Genomic DNA, 13213 nt, shown 5'->3' with positions numbered 1-13213 from the left:
GGGTCATGCCCCACGTGGGTCTTGCCCCATGTGGGTCATGCCCCATGTGGGTCATGCCCCATGTGGGTCATGCCCCATGCGTCATGCCCCATGTGGGTCATGCCCCATGTGGGTCATGCCCCATGTCGTTCATGCCCCATGTGGGTCATGCCCCATGTGGGTCATGCCTCATGCCCCATGTGGGTCATGCCCCATGTGGGTCATGCCCCATGTGGGTCATGCCCCACGTGGGTCTTGCCCCATGTGGGTCATGCCCCATGTGGGTCATGCCCCATGTGGGTCATGCCCCATGTGGGTCATGCCCCATGTGGGTCATGCCCCATGTGGGTCATGCCCCATGTGGGTCATGCCCCATGTGGGTCATGCCCCTTGTGGGTCATGCCCCATGTGGGTCATGCCCCATGTGGGTCATGCCCCATGTGGGTCATGCCCCACGTGGTCATGCCCCACGTGGGTCATGCCCCACGTGGTCATGCCCCACGTGGGTCATGCCCCATGTGGGTCATGCCCCATGTGGGTCATGCCCCATGTGGGTCATGCCCCATGTGGTCATGCCCCATGTGGGTCATGCCCCATGTCGTTCATGCCCCATGTTTGTCATGCCCCTTGTGGGTCATGCCCCATGTGGGTCATGCCCCATGTGGGTCATGCCCCATGTGGGTCATGCACCACGTGGTAATGCCCCATGTGGGTCATGCCCCATGTGGGTCATGCCCTATGTCGTTCATGCCCCATGTGGGTCATGCCCCATGTGGGTCATGCCTCATGCCCCATGTGGGTCATGCCCCACGTGGGTCTTGCCCCATGTGGGTCATGCCCCATGTGGGTCATGCCCCATGTGGGTCATGCCCCATGTGGGTCATGCCCCATGTGGGTCATGCCCCATGTGGGTCATGCCCCATGTGGGTCATGCCCCATGTGGGTCATGCCCCACGTGGTCATGCCCCACGTGGGTCATGCCCCATGTGGGTCATACCTCATACCCCATGTGGGTCATGCCCCATGTGGGTCATGCCCCACGTGGGTCTTGCCCCATGTGGGTCATGCCCCATGTGGGTCATGCCCCATGTGGGTCATGCCCCATGAGGGTCATGCCCCATGCGTCATGCCCCATGTGGGTCATGCCCCATGTGGGTCATGCCCCATGTGGGTCATGCCCCATGTCGTTCATGCCCCATGTGGGTCATGCCCCATGTGGGTCATGCCTCATGCCCCATGTGGGTCATGCCCCATGTGGGTCATGCCCCACGTGGGTCTTGCCCCATGTGGGTCATGCCCCATGTGGGTCATGCTCCATGTGGGTCATGCCCCATGTGGGTCATGCCCCATGTGGGTCATGCCCCTTGTGCGTCATGCCCCATGTGGGTCATGCCCCATGTGGGTCATGCCCCATGTGGGTCATGCCCCATGTGGGTCATGCCCCACGTGGTCATGCCCCACGTGGGTCATGCCCCATGTGGGTCATACCTCATACCCCATGTGGGTCATGCCCCACGTGGGTCTTGCCCCATGTGGGTCATGCCCCATGTGGGTCATGCCCCATGTGGGTCATGCCCCATGAGGGTCATGCCCCATGTGGGTCATACCCCATGTGGGTCATGCCCCATGTGGGTCATGCCCCACGTGGGTCTTGCCCCATGTGGGTCATGCCCCATGTGGGTCATGCCCCATGTGGGTCATGCCCCATGTGGGTCATGCCATATGTGGGTCATGCCCCATGTGGGTCATGCCCCACGTGGGTCATGCCCCATGTGGGTCATGCCCCATGTGGGTCATGCCACATGTGGGTCATGCCCCATGTGGGCATGCCCCATGTGGGTCATGCCCCATGTGGGTCATGCCCCATGTGGGTCATGCCCCATGTGGGTCATGTCACATGTGGGTCATGCCCCATGTGGGTCATGCCCCATGTGGGTCATGCCCCATGTGGGTCATGCCCCATGTGGGTCATGCCCCATGTGGGTCATGCCCCATGTGGGTCATGCCCCATGTGGGTCATGCCCCATGTGGGTCATGCCACATGTGGGTCATGCCCCACGTTGGTCATGCCCCATGTGGGTCATGCCCCATGAGAGTCATGCCCCATGTGGGTCATGCCCCACGTGGGTCATGCCCCATCCCGAATAGCACAGATGGGTTTTAATTTAGCAGATGTAACTCCAGGAAAACAATCAAATTGTTTTCCATTAATTTCAGAAACATATTCTTATACAATATTGTAACCCAAACAGCCGCATTTCCCCTCTTGATTTGCAACAAATTTGTGGCAATTGTGTTTTATAAAGGTTAAATTTTGTTATTTCTTGGTCTTATTTGTGTTTTCTGAACTAAAAACATGTTTCATGAAAGTTAACCTAATAAGTGTGCAACTATGAATGAAGTCAAACATCAGCTTTACTAATGTTGTAGAAATGTTAAAGAAAGTAGTGACTTTTATTATTTTTGTTAGCATTTGTTATAATTAAATGAAAATTTTGTTTTCGAAAACATTTGAAAAGTTGCCGAAAAGTTATTATTCTAATTCTCATAAAATGTTTATGTCCTACGATGTTATAAAAAAGATAAAAGTCTAAAGTACTAAATCAATATAATACGTATTATAATTATGATTGAAAATGAAAGTTTTAGTCGTTTATGAACGGAAATTGTAATGCGATTACTATTTTTATCATAAAGATTAATGTTTTGCCTCTATAAAATTCACGCGCCACAAAAATTATTGAAATTAGAGAAATAAATTGAAAATTAACAAATAATAATTTTTTGTATTTAGGTATAAAAGTTGGAAAAACACTGGGTAATGTTAGAAAATGGAATAAATATCCCTTTCCACTGAAATTTAATATGAAACAGCAGTAAGAATATGAAAAATCATTTTAAAATTCATCACGTTAAATCATTTCGAATTTTTATGGAAGTCAAAATGGCGCTTGTTGCAAGAAACCAAACTAAAACAAGAGAATTTCAAATTAAAACTTTCATGTTATTAAACATATAACTTGAACAAAATAGAAACTTAATGTTGTAAAACAATCCCTTTCAACCATTTAACAATTTTGGTGCAACAGAGAAATATGCTAGTTTATAGTTTATACTTTGTCAGGCTTGCCATGGGTATTTTTTGTTTACATTTTTCCTATTTTCCACTTTAAGTGTGTTTTTATTTTAAGTCTCATTAAATCTTCAAATGCTAATTGCCATCTTTTTTAAAAACACAATAAATATGAAATTAATAAAAAACAAAATGGCTGCAATCACTTTCGATTAAAAAAACATCTGACTTTCTAGGCATCTATTGAAATATGCAACGAATTGTTGAAAAAATATCAAAATTAGATATGACTTTTATATGTGAAAATTTAATTTTTTATTATGTTGGTATTTGTAATAATATTAAAATATTTTTGTTTTTCCATCCAGAAATCTACAATGTTTGTTTTCTGGCCTGTAAATTTGTTTTATTGTCTTAGGCAACTCTGGCATATAATAACATTTCGTTTTGCTTCCATGGATTTACAACTAAGTACTACAACTAGCATCATCTGTCAAAATGGAATTAACAAAAACTATAATTCGGAGCTCCAGAAACATAACTATAATATCATTTGGAACTCGTTGTTGTTTCAACTTCAATACATAAAAAAATGTTGTAATTCTAGTTCTATATTTGTTAAACCAAACTTTCAAAAACTTAAGTGTAATAAAAACTCTTGAACGAAAAACAAAACAGTTGAGCTACAGTCAGTGTCAGTAAAAAGTTAACAGTTTACATTTAAAATTCTTTTTTGTCTAGATTTGTCCATTAATATTATTTTAATAGTTTGGAAGTTTTATTCATGTGTTCCTACTTAATGATTTTTTTAACATTAAACCGGTTAAATATTTGTATGAAAACGTGCTAAATGATTTCGCATGATAATAATATGTTCTGCAATATGTTTTTTTTTTTTTTTTTGAACAAATATGATAAAATAAATTCATATACGTACCAATAATAATTGAAATAGCTAGGAAGGTTTTTTTTTTCTTTGAAAACCAATTAATGTGAAACTTTCATTAGACGCTGACTGTATATCTTAATGTTGTAGATGAAAAAAAAAATGGTTCCTTGACAGTTTGGTTTCACCAAACTGTTAATAAACCAGAATAAAACAAAAAACACTGGGTAAAGAAGAAGACAACAAAACATAGAATCGACTGAGTTACATTGATGTTTGATTCTTGTATCTGAAAACTTTTCTTAGTTTGACATTTGCTAAGCAAAACTATTGAAAAACCAGCATAAAACAGAAACATCCCTGAATGACAAAGATACAAAATCATATTTACTATTAAGTTACATATATGTTTGAATGTTATATTTGAATCAGTTCTTGATTTGGCATATGTTTAATCAAACTATTGGTAAACAAAAACAAAATAAATACATTTAAACATGAAATTGTATACACTACATATTATGTTATAACAACGATTAAGTGCTTAATTCTATGACCGTTTATTTGTTGTATGTTGGTTCTTTTGTTTCATTAAACTGTGGAACAATAACTAAAATAAAACAAAAACACCACTTAAGACGGGATATGCCTGTATACTAGGGTGGATCGATTTTGTTTTTAATATTTTGATATAAACCATCATTGATAGAATGTTATCAAAAAGGTATGTCTAACTGAGTGAAAAATAAAAAAAAAAACAATCAACTTTTAAATACTTTTTTGTTAACAAATACCTAAACTAATTATGGAAATGGAGAGCTAAACAATTCATGTTTTTTAATTCATAACGCATTTGTTCAGATTTTTCCTAGAGTGAGAATTAAAAGTCAAATATAACTTTTCTTTCATATTTTACACTCAGTGACAACTTTTTATAAATGACCGAAGTCAAAAAAAAAAAAAAAAAAACTTAAGTTAAATCGACCCACCCTAACGCTCAATAAGGAAGTTCAAGTATATTTGTTTAATAAAGACATCGAATAAAATGTAGATTGTAAAGGGAAATAAAAAAGTTAGTGCTTTCTTAAAAATTGTATTGTTGGTACAAAAAATGATTTTAATTTGTCTTTTACCAACTACTTGAACCATTCCAATGTTATTTAAATATTTAGTTCCATCCTTAAATATTCTAATTAGTATCATAGTTTGAGTGATGTTGTTAAATCGTTTTTTATGTATTTAAAATTATTCAAAACTAAAGATTTTAATTGAGTTACTCACTTGTTATAAGAGAATGCTGCATAAAGGTTTTATCAACATTTTAGTTGAAAGAAACCAAAATCGAAATTGAATAAGAGTAAATATAACTTTTTACCAACTTTTAACTTGGAGACTTGTTTATAATATCTAAACAACATCTGATTTTTTAAAGAAACAAGTTTGAACTTAATTAAAACCTATAAACAGCATTTCGAATAAAAATGTTTCAAACAATTTTTTGGGTACAAAAATAAAACTGAGTTACAACGGCATTCGTTTCAGATAACCTTAGTATGATACAAATGCAACAAAAATCTTGTTGCAAATCGTATTTTGTGCTATTCGGGATGTGGGTCATGCCCCATGTGGGTCATGCCCCATGTGGGTCATGCCCCATGTGGGTCATGCCCCACGTGGGTCTTGCCCCATGTGGGTCATGCCCCATGTGGGTCATGCCCCATGTGGATCATGCCCCATGAGGGTCATGCCCCATGTGGGTCATGCCCCATGTGGGTCATGCCCCTTGTGGGTCATGCCCCATGTGGGTCACGCCCAATGTGGGTCATGCCCCATGTGGGTCTCGCCCCACGTGGGTCATGCCCCATGTGGGTCATGCCCCACGTGGGTCATGCCCCATGTGGGTCATGCCCCACGTGGGTCATGCCCCATGTGGGTCATGCCCCATGTGGATCATGCCCCATGAGGGTCATGCCATATGTGGGTCATGCCCCATGTGGGTCATGCCGCTTGTTAGTCATGCCCCATGTGGGTCATGCCCCATGTGGGTCATGCCCCATGTGGGTCATACCCCACGTATGTCATGCCCCATGTGGGTCATGCCCCATGTGGGTCATGCCCCATGTGGGTCATGCCCCATGTGGGTCATGCCCCATGTGGGTCATGCCCCATGTGGGTCATGCCCCATGTGGGTCATGCCCCATGTGGGTCATGCCCCATGTGGGTCATGCCCCATGTGGGTCATGCCCCATGAAGGTCATGCCCCATGTGGGTCATGCCCCATGTGGGTCATGCCCCATGTGGGTCATGCCCCATGTGGGTCATGCCCCATGTGGGTCATGCCCCATGAGGGTCATGCCCCATGTGGGTCATGCCCCATGTGGGTCATGCCCCATGTGGGTCATGCCCCATGTGGGTCATGCCCCACATGGGGCATGACCCACATGGGGCATGCCCCACATGGGGCATGACCCACATGGGGCATGACCCACATGGGGCATGACCCACATGGGGCATGACCTACGTGGGGCATGACCCACATGGGGCATGACCCACGTGGGGCATGACCCACATGGGGCATGACCCACGTGGGGCATGACCCACATGGGGCATGACCCACATGGGGCATGACCCACATGGGGCATGACCCACATGGGGCATGACCCTCATGGGGCATGACCCACATGGGGCATGACCCACATGGGGCATGACCCACATGGGGCATGACCCACATGGGGCATGACCCACATGGGGCATGACGCATGGGGCATGACCCACATGGGGCATGACCCACATGGGGCATGACCCACATGGGGCAAGACCCACGTGGGGCATGACCCACATGGGGCATGACCCACATGGGGTATGAGGTATGACCCACATGTTGCATGACCCACGTGGGGCATGACCACGTGGGGCATGACCCACATGGGGCATGACCCACATGGGGCATGACCCACATGGGGCATGACCCACATGGGGCATGACCCACATGGGGCATGACCCACATGGGGCATGACCCACATGGGGCATGAGGCATGACCCACATGGGGCATGACCCACATGGGGCATGAACGACATGGGGCATGACCCACATGGGGCATTACGCATGACCCACATGGGACATGACCCACATGGGGCATGACCGAAATGGGGCATGACCCACATGGGGCATGACCCACATGGGGCATGACCCACATGGGGCATGACCCACATGGGGCATGACCCACATGGGGCAAGACCCACGTGGGGCACGTGGGGCACCAAAAAAATCTGCATCCATGAATATAAACGGTACAATTAATACTTCCGAAAATGATGATGACAATCCAGCTACCAAAATGTTTGGAAAATCGGCCCCCATCAAAATAATACAAATTAATAATAGATCTTCTCCTAGCAAACAAATGCCAATAGATTCCGAAGTATTGAGCACAAAGATACAAGTTGCTGAAAACAAAACTTTACGTTCCATTGACGAAGACTACGAGAACCTATCGTCGCCAGTAGACCTACCCGATTCAGTTCACAGACGCGTACCATTTGATATTTATTTGAATTATAACTGATGATTTGTTTTTTCTTTTTTTTTTAACTAACAGATAAGTGCTGGTCGCCAGAAGCAGCAGATATCTTATGTAAACTTACTAAAGGTATAGTCTTACAAGCACAAGTCGCTGGCTATAATAGTCACAATATACCAGAAATATATTTATTCGCTTGCTTAGGACCTAATGTAAGTATTAATTTTATATTTTTATGTTTTTTTTTAATAAATATAATTAAATCAAAGCATGAGGCGAGTAATAACAGTGCGGAGAAATTATTGCTTGGATTTTTTCCATATTTGAGGTGTGAAATCCGTAAAAGAGGAAACATATTTTTAATAGACAACGTCAACTTCTTTTTTTAAAATTACTATTGAACAATGAACACATATTCAGAACCGAATACATGAAAAAGAACCCTTTCATTGTCTGAAAAGAGGCTCGCTATCACCTTTGCCTTTAAAATTAAAAAAGTACTGAGTTAAAAAAAAAACGCCTATAGTTGCATGAGGCAAATTTAATATGGGCAAAGTGTGAAGAGAGTATAAGAAGCTAAAGCTTTTATTTTCTGTGAACATCACTTGTCTATATCTGCGACCTATTCCTCTACTTGAATATGAACGTCTTCAACTGCATTTTCAAAGATGTCATGATGTAAAATTAAGGAAATTAAAACAAAAAACGGGCTTGATCCATTGAAAAATTTTGTTCTATATATACAATGCGTTCGAACGCTTCTCTTTCAAACCTTGTGATGTGATTGAGATCTATCACCAACGAAATAAATATTGACGATTGTATGAACAGGTGTTAGCATATAACTTGGGGGCATAATTAAACTCGTCACAATTGATCAGTGGTTTGACTCGGTTCAAATACTTGTCCACTGAAAATGAATTTGATAAAAGCAGTTAATTTTAAAGAATTCAACTCCTGTGCAAGTTATGCATTTTTAAACGCATTTTAAAGCATGATCTGATCTGGATCACGAGGAAAATAAAACATAGCTAATATTCACTTTCGTAATAGCGCTCTTGGTTTCCCCAATTGACCGTCAACCCCATTTAAGGCGCTTCTATTTCGTTACTGCCACTGACATCCCGATGTTTTCTTTGCATTCTGTCAATATGGTTGGTGTATGGAAGACGTTGGACGAAAGTTGATAGTCCATAAGTGTTATTTTGAGAAAAACGCGTTTAAAGTTTTGAGGCTAAGTGTGCAAGACGCGTCTTCAAAAAACAACTTGAACCAAAGGACATTGAAGTTAAGAATGGATGATTCGAACAATATCAATTCAAAAATTGATTTTTTTTTGTCGATCAAATTCATTCTAATATCCCTTTAAATGTGTCTGGTGTGATGTTCACAGGCTAATCTGATTTATTTATTTATGTGACCATTAAAGGACTTTGCACATGAGAGCGACCAACGAATGAACGAATGGACGAACAAACGAGATTTAACACATTTCTACGACTCAATTTCAAACAAAAAATGATTCAAATTATAAGGATTGATTCTAATGTTAGAATACTAAAATTTGCATTTTGTTTGCTAAAATAAGAAAAATTTGTAAAAACAATTTGGTAGTTACGAATTGCAGTTTGGTTGCTACGAATTGTCAAACTCTATTCGCGTTCCACATACCATCCACACTACAACGAATAAATTGTTCGCGCGCGACTTAACCTCAAAATTACTCTTGTTTTTGTTTTCTATTCTGAACCCAATTGACAATTCGTCGCTGTCTGCGAATTGTTATGTGAAAGATATGTCAAAATATGCGACCATCCACAGTTCGCAGTTCGTAGTTCGTAGCTCATGTGCAAAGTCCTTAAAAGAAGTTCCATCAAGTTCCCTGTATAATACTTACGAACTTTGTGGTAATATACAAGAGATTTTGTTATTTCATTCATTATTGCAATATTCATCCTTTTTGATTTTCATATTAATTTTTCTACTCATGCCACATCAAAACAGACTAAATCAATATCAGTAATGTCGATACGTAACATAGATTAAATTTATCTAACATAGAATACATAACTCATACATATATGGTGTCAAAGGTACATAAATACATTTATAAATTTCCAAGAAACATTTTTTGATTTTTTAAAATTACAAAAAAAAGTAAAAAAAAAAATAAGAATATTAACAATTAATTTGTAACACCCATTTCTTGGAACTTCATAAAAATATTTTCTGTTCAAATACAAATTTTATCAATTTATGTTTTTAACAAAATAAATTTTATTTCTATTTGCAGAACGTTATATTTATCAATAAGGAATTAGTGGCTAGAAATCTTGCAAAGTGGGTGGAAATACACGACTGATTTTATTAAAACCTACTATTATCACCATAAAAAAAAAAAACAAAAAAAAAACCTAATGCACGATTACATTGTTGAAGCCATAAATTTAGAAGAAAAACAAAAAAAAATTTATGTATTCTTAAAGTTTTACCAATAAGATAATGTACTCATGCTCGGTTCATGATTTGATTTTGAGGCAGCAATGTTTTGCTTCTTCCAAGCAAATTTTAAGCATTTTGTATATAGTTGAGATCGTTTAATGCTTGAAAAAAAAAAACAAAAAACAACCAGTAAATGAGTATGAAATGAAGACGAGAATTATAATTGAAAAGGAGAATTTATTAAAATTAAAAATGTACATAAAATTACAATAAAGAAAAAGGAAGAAATTTCACTGCGCGATTTAGTTACGTATTATTTTAAATAAATATAAAAAATATAAAAAAAAAAAATAAAAATAAAAAAAAATATATATATAAATTATTATATTACTACTAAAAAGGCATTTTGATATTTTACATGCTGAACTGAAACAAATAGAATTAGTTTAGTAAGTTTACATACTTCATTAATAAATTACGAGTTCAAATAGGTATGTTTAAATACGACAGCCGACAAAAAGCAATGATGTTGCCTTTCTAATTTGTAAACAGAATAATCTAAGAATATTTTATTGAACAAAATAATAATTATTATATATAATTTTACAATTATCATCAATCAAAGTGTTGGCCTGATACAAAATAAAAATTAAAAAAAAAAAAATATTCTGCGAAAAATGTATGCACAAACATGAAATAACAGCAACAACATAATTGGAGTTTGAATAAAATTTCATCATGGAGACTATGAAAATAAAAAAAATATAAAAATTGGTAAAACATATGCAACACACTGAGATGCTTAGTTTTATTTTTGTTTTTTTTTTCTATTTCTTTTGTTTCATTAAACTCAAATGTTAAAAATTAGCTACTAAGTTATTCGTAGTTTACACTTATTTGGTTGTTCGTTTTGCCTCATTAATGTTAAAGTTGATATGATCATCATCAAATTTTCTTAATTATTTTGTAACTATCGAATTCATAGGATATTTTAAGATCTAACATCAAAATGCCTTTTCTTTGTTTTTTTTTTTGTAAGTCAATTTATTCTACTTATTTTGTTACGATGTCACTCACATAATTTAACGTACAGTTTCTTTTTTTTTTAGTTTTTTCTTTATTTCACGCCTTCTTTTTGTTTGTGTATGACAATTTTTACTCTACACTATTTATTACAAAATGGAACACGACAGACCTACAACAAACAAAAACTACTCAATTTGATCTTTAAATATACATATTATTATTTTTATTTTTTTTTTTCGTTCAGTTATATTATTTGCTTTTGATATAGAAATAGTTGAAATTATTAAAATAAAAACAAAAACAAAAAAAAAAAGAAATATATAAAAATATTTTACTAAATTAATATTAATGATTAGAGTTATAAAAAAAATAAAATTAAAAAAAATGAAAGATTAAAAGATTTAAGAAAGTAATCACCATTTAATAGGCGTTGTTGCGGATACGGATCGCGCTTCTGGCAGTGCATTATTAAAAAAAAACCATTTGCTTCGCTGCAATGATTTAACATACAACGTAGAACGACAAAGGGGACACTCTAGGTACTAGACATATAATCGGACGCTAGAAGCTTGCTAGTAAAAATCATCATTCTTATAAACCAAAATATCAGCACATGAATGGCTTAAAAAAAATTACAATAATAATTATAACTTTATCATTAAATAAATTATGTAAAGAAAAATTCAATTTTGTTATTTGTTTCAAACAGCGTTGTTTCAGTAAAAAAAATTTTTTAGTAAGTATGTTAAATTGGCCCAGTTTCAGAGCCAAATAAGAGGTCTTTAAAATGGCAGTATCTGAAAGTAAAATTCCAAAATGTACAGGCTGACGGCCCTACCTCTACTTAAGTGGTGACTAGAGATAAGAGAAACGTCTATCCGGCATTAAAATCTTGTCCCGAACATGAACCGAGCATGTCCCGAGCTTGCCCCGAGCATAAACGTTGGAAATCTGCGTTAGAACAATCGTCAATTTGCAACATCCTAATAATTAATATGTTTGGTTTTCAATTTTATTTTTTTACAATATTTACATTTAATAACAATAAAAACATCGAATCAAGAGCCAAATAAACTTCTTTTTGAGTTCGTACACATATTCACACTTAAGACGTCAAATTAATGAAATGTTATTGTTTGTTGTTAATATTGAGATTTTTTACCATGCCAAACTTTAAATTAGGTATATTAAAATAAAGTACAGAAAACAAAAAAATAGATAAATTTTTATGGAATAAACAAAAAATTAACAAAACAAAGCTTTCATCAGGCGTTCGCATTATTCGCCGTTTCACAAATACAAAGAAACCCAAACTTCAGAATAAAAAAAAAGGAACCAAGTCTGTTCGTTTGGAATTCCGGATGGGACAGTCCCGGACCGTTCTAAGAATTACCAAACGAAAACGCTATAAGTTAGTCCGATCGCAGATCTGACTTTATGAACATGAACACATCAAACGAAGGTCTAGGTAAGGCAGACGTTTATGAAAACACCCTATGCCCCGAGCAAGAGCATGTCCCGAGTAGGTATGTCCCGAGCATGTCCCGAGTATGTCCCGAGCATGTCCCGAGTATGTCCCGAGCATGTCCCGAGTATGTCCCGAGCATGTCCCGAGTATGTCCCGAGCATGTCCCGAGCATTCTTAGCATGTTCCGAGCATGTCCCCAGTATGTCCCCAGCATGTCACGAGTATATCCCGAGCATGTCCCGAACATGTCCCGAGCATGTCCCGAGTATGTCCCGACTCCCGAGTATGTCGCAAGTATGTCCCGAGCATGTCCCGAGCATGTCCCGAGTATGTCCCGAGCTTGTCCTGAGCATGTCCCGAGTCTAGAATTCAGATTACCAAAATCATTTTGGAATTATTATTGTTTAATGGAAAATTGTGTTGCAGACCAGTGTAATTATTTCATTTAGGAAAAAAATATCAGCTTATCATTTTAAAAATAACTCATTCATTAAACATAATTTCAAACAATTTATTTTATTCTTTCAAAGGAATCATATAATAAAACGGCAAACACTTATTTTGTGGTACAAAATACGCGGCCCACAAAAACCGAAGGGACATAAATTATATACCGAACGATAGGAAATTTTATCTAGATGTGCAGAATGTATACTTTGTTTATTTTTTTTTACCGAAATAGATAAAAACAATAAATTAAAATTGAGGAAAAAAACAAAAACAAATGTGCTGAACCACGCCCTCTCCCTTCTGGAAGTGGAAACTTCTAAAAGCAAAGACGAGAACCTTCGAAGACATCTCGAATTTCGAAAAAAATT

General features: G+C 38.4%; 1 long non-coding RNA gene across 1 annotated transcript; it reads left to right on the top strand.

Moving 5' to 3' along the window:
- Positions 1-7534: 7534 nt before the first annotated feature.
- On the top strand, positions 7535-11614 carry LOC129912158 (uncharacterized). The gene is made up of 2 exons (XR_008771758.1): positions 7535-7671; positions 9753-11614. It is a non-coding gene; the product is annotated as an uncharacterized LOC129912158 (long non-coding RNA).
- The last annotated feature ends 1599 nt before the right edge of the window (positions 11615-13213 follow it).

This window comes from Episyrphus balteatus, chromosome 2 (assembly GCF_945859705.1).
Source record: "Episyrphus balteatus chromosome 2, idEpiBalt1.1, whole genome shotgun sequence".
In the NCBI taxonomy this organism is placed as follows: Eukaryota; Metazoa; Arthropoda; class Insecta; order Diptera; family Syrphidae; genus Episyrphus; species Episyrphus balteatus.
Note: the sequence above shows the minus strand (reverse complement) of the source record. Positions and strands in the feature narration are given on the sequence as shown.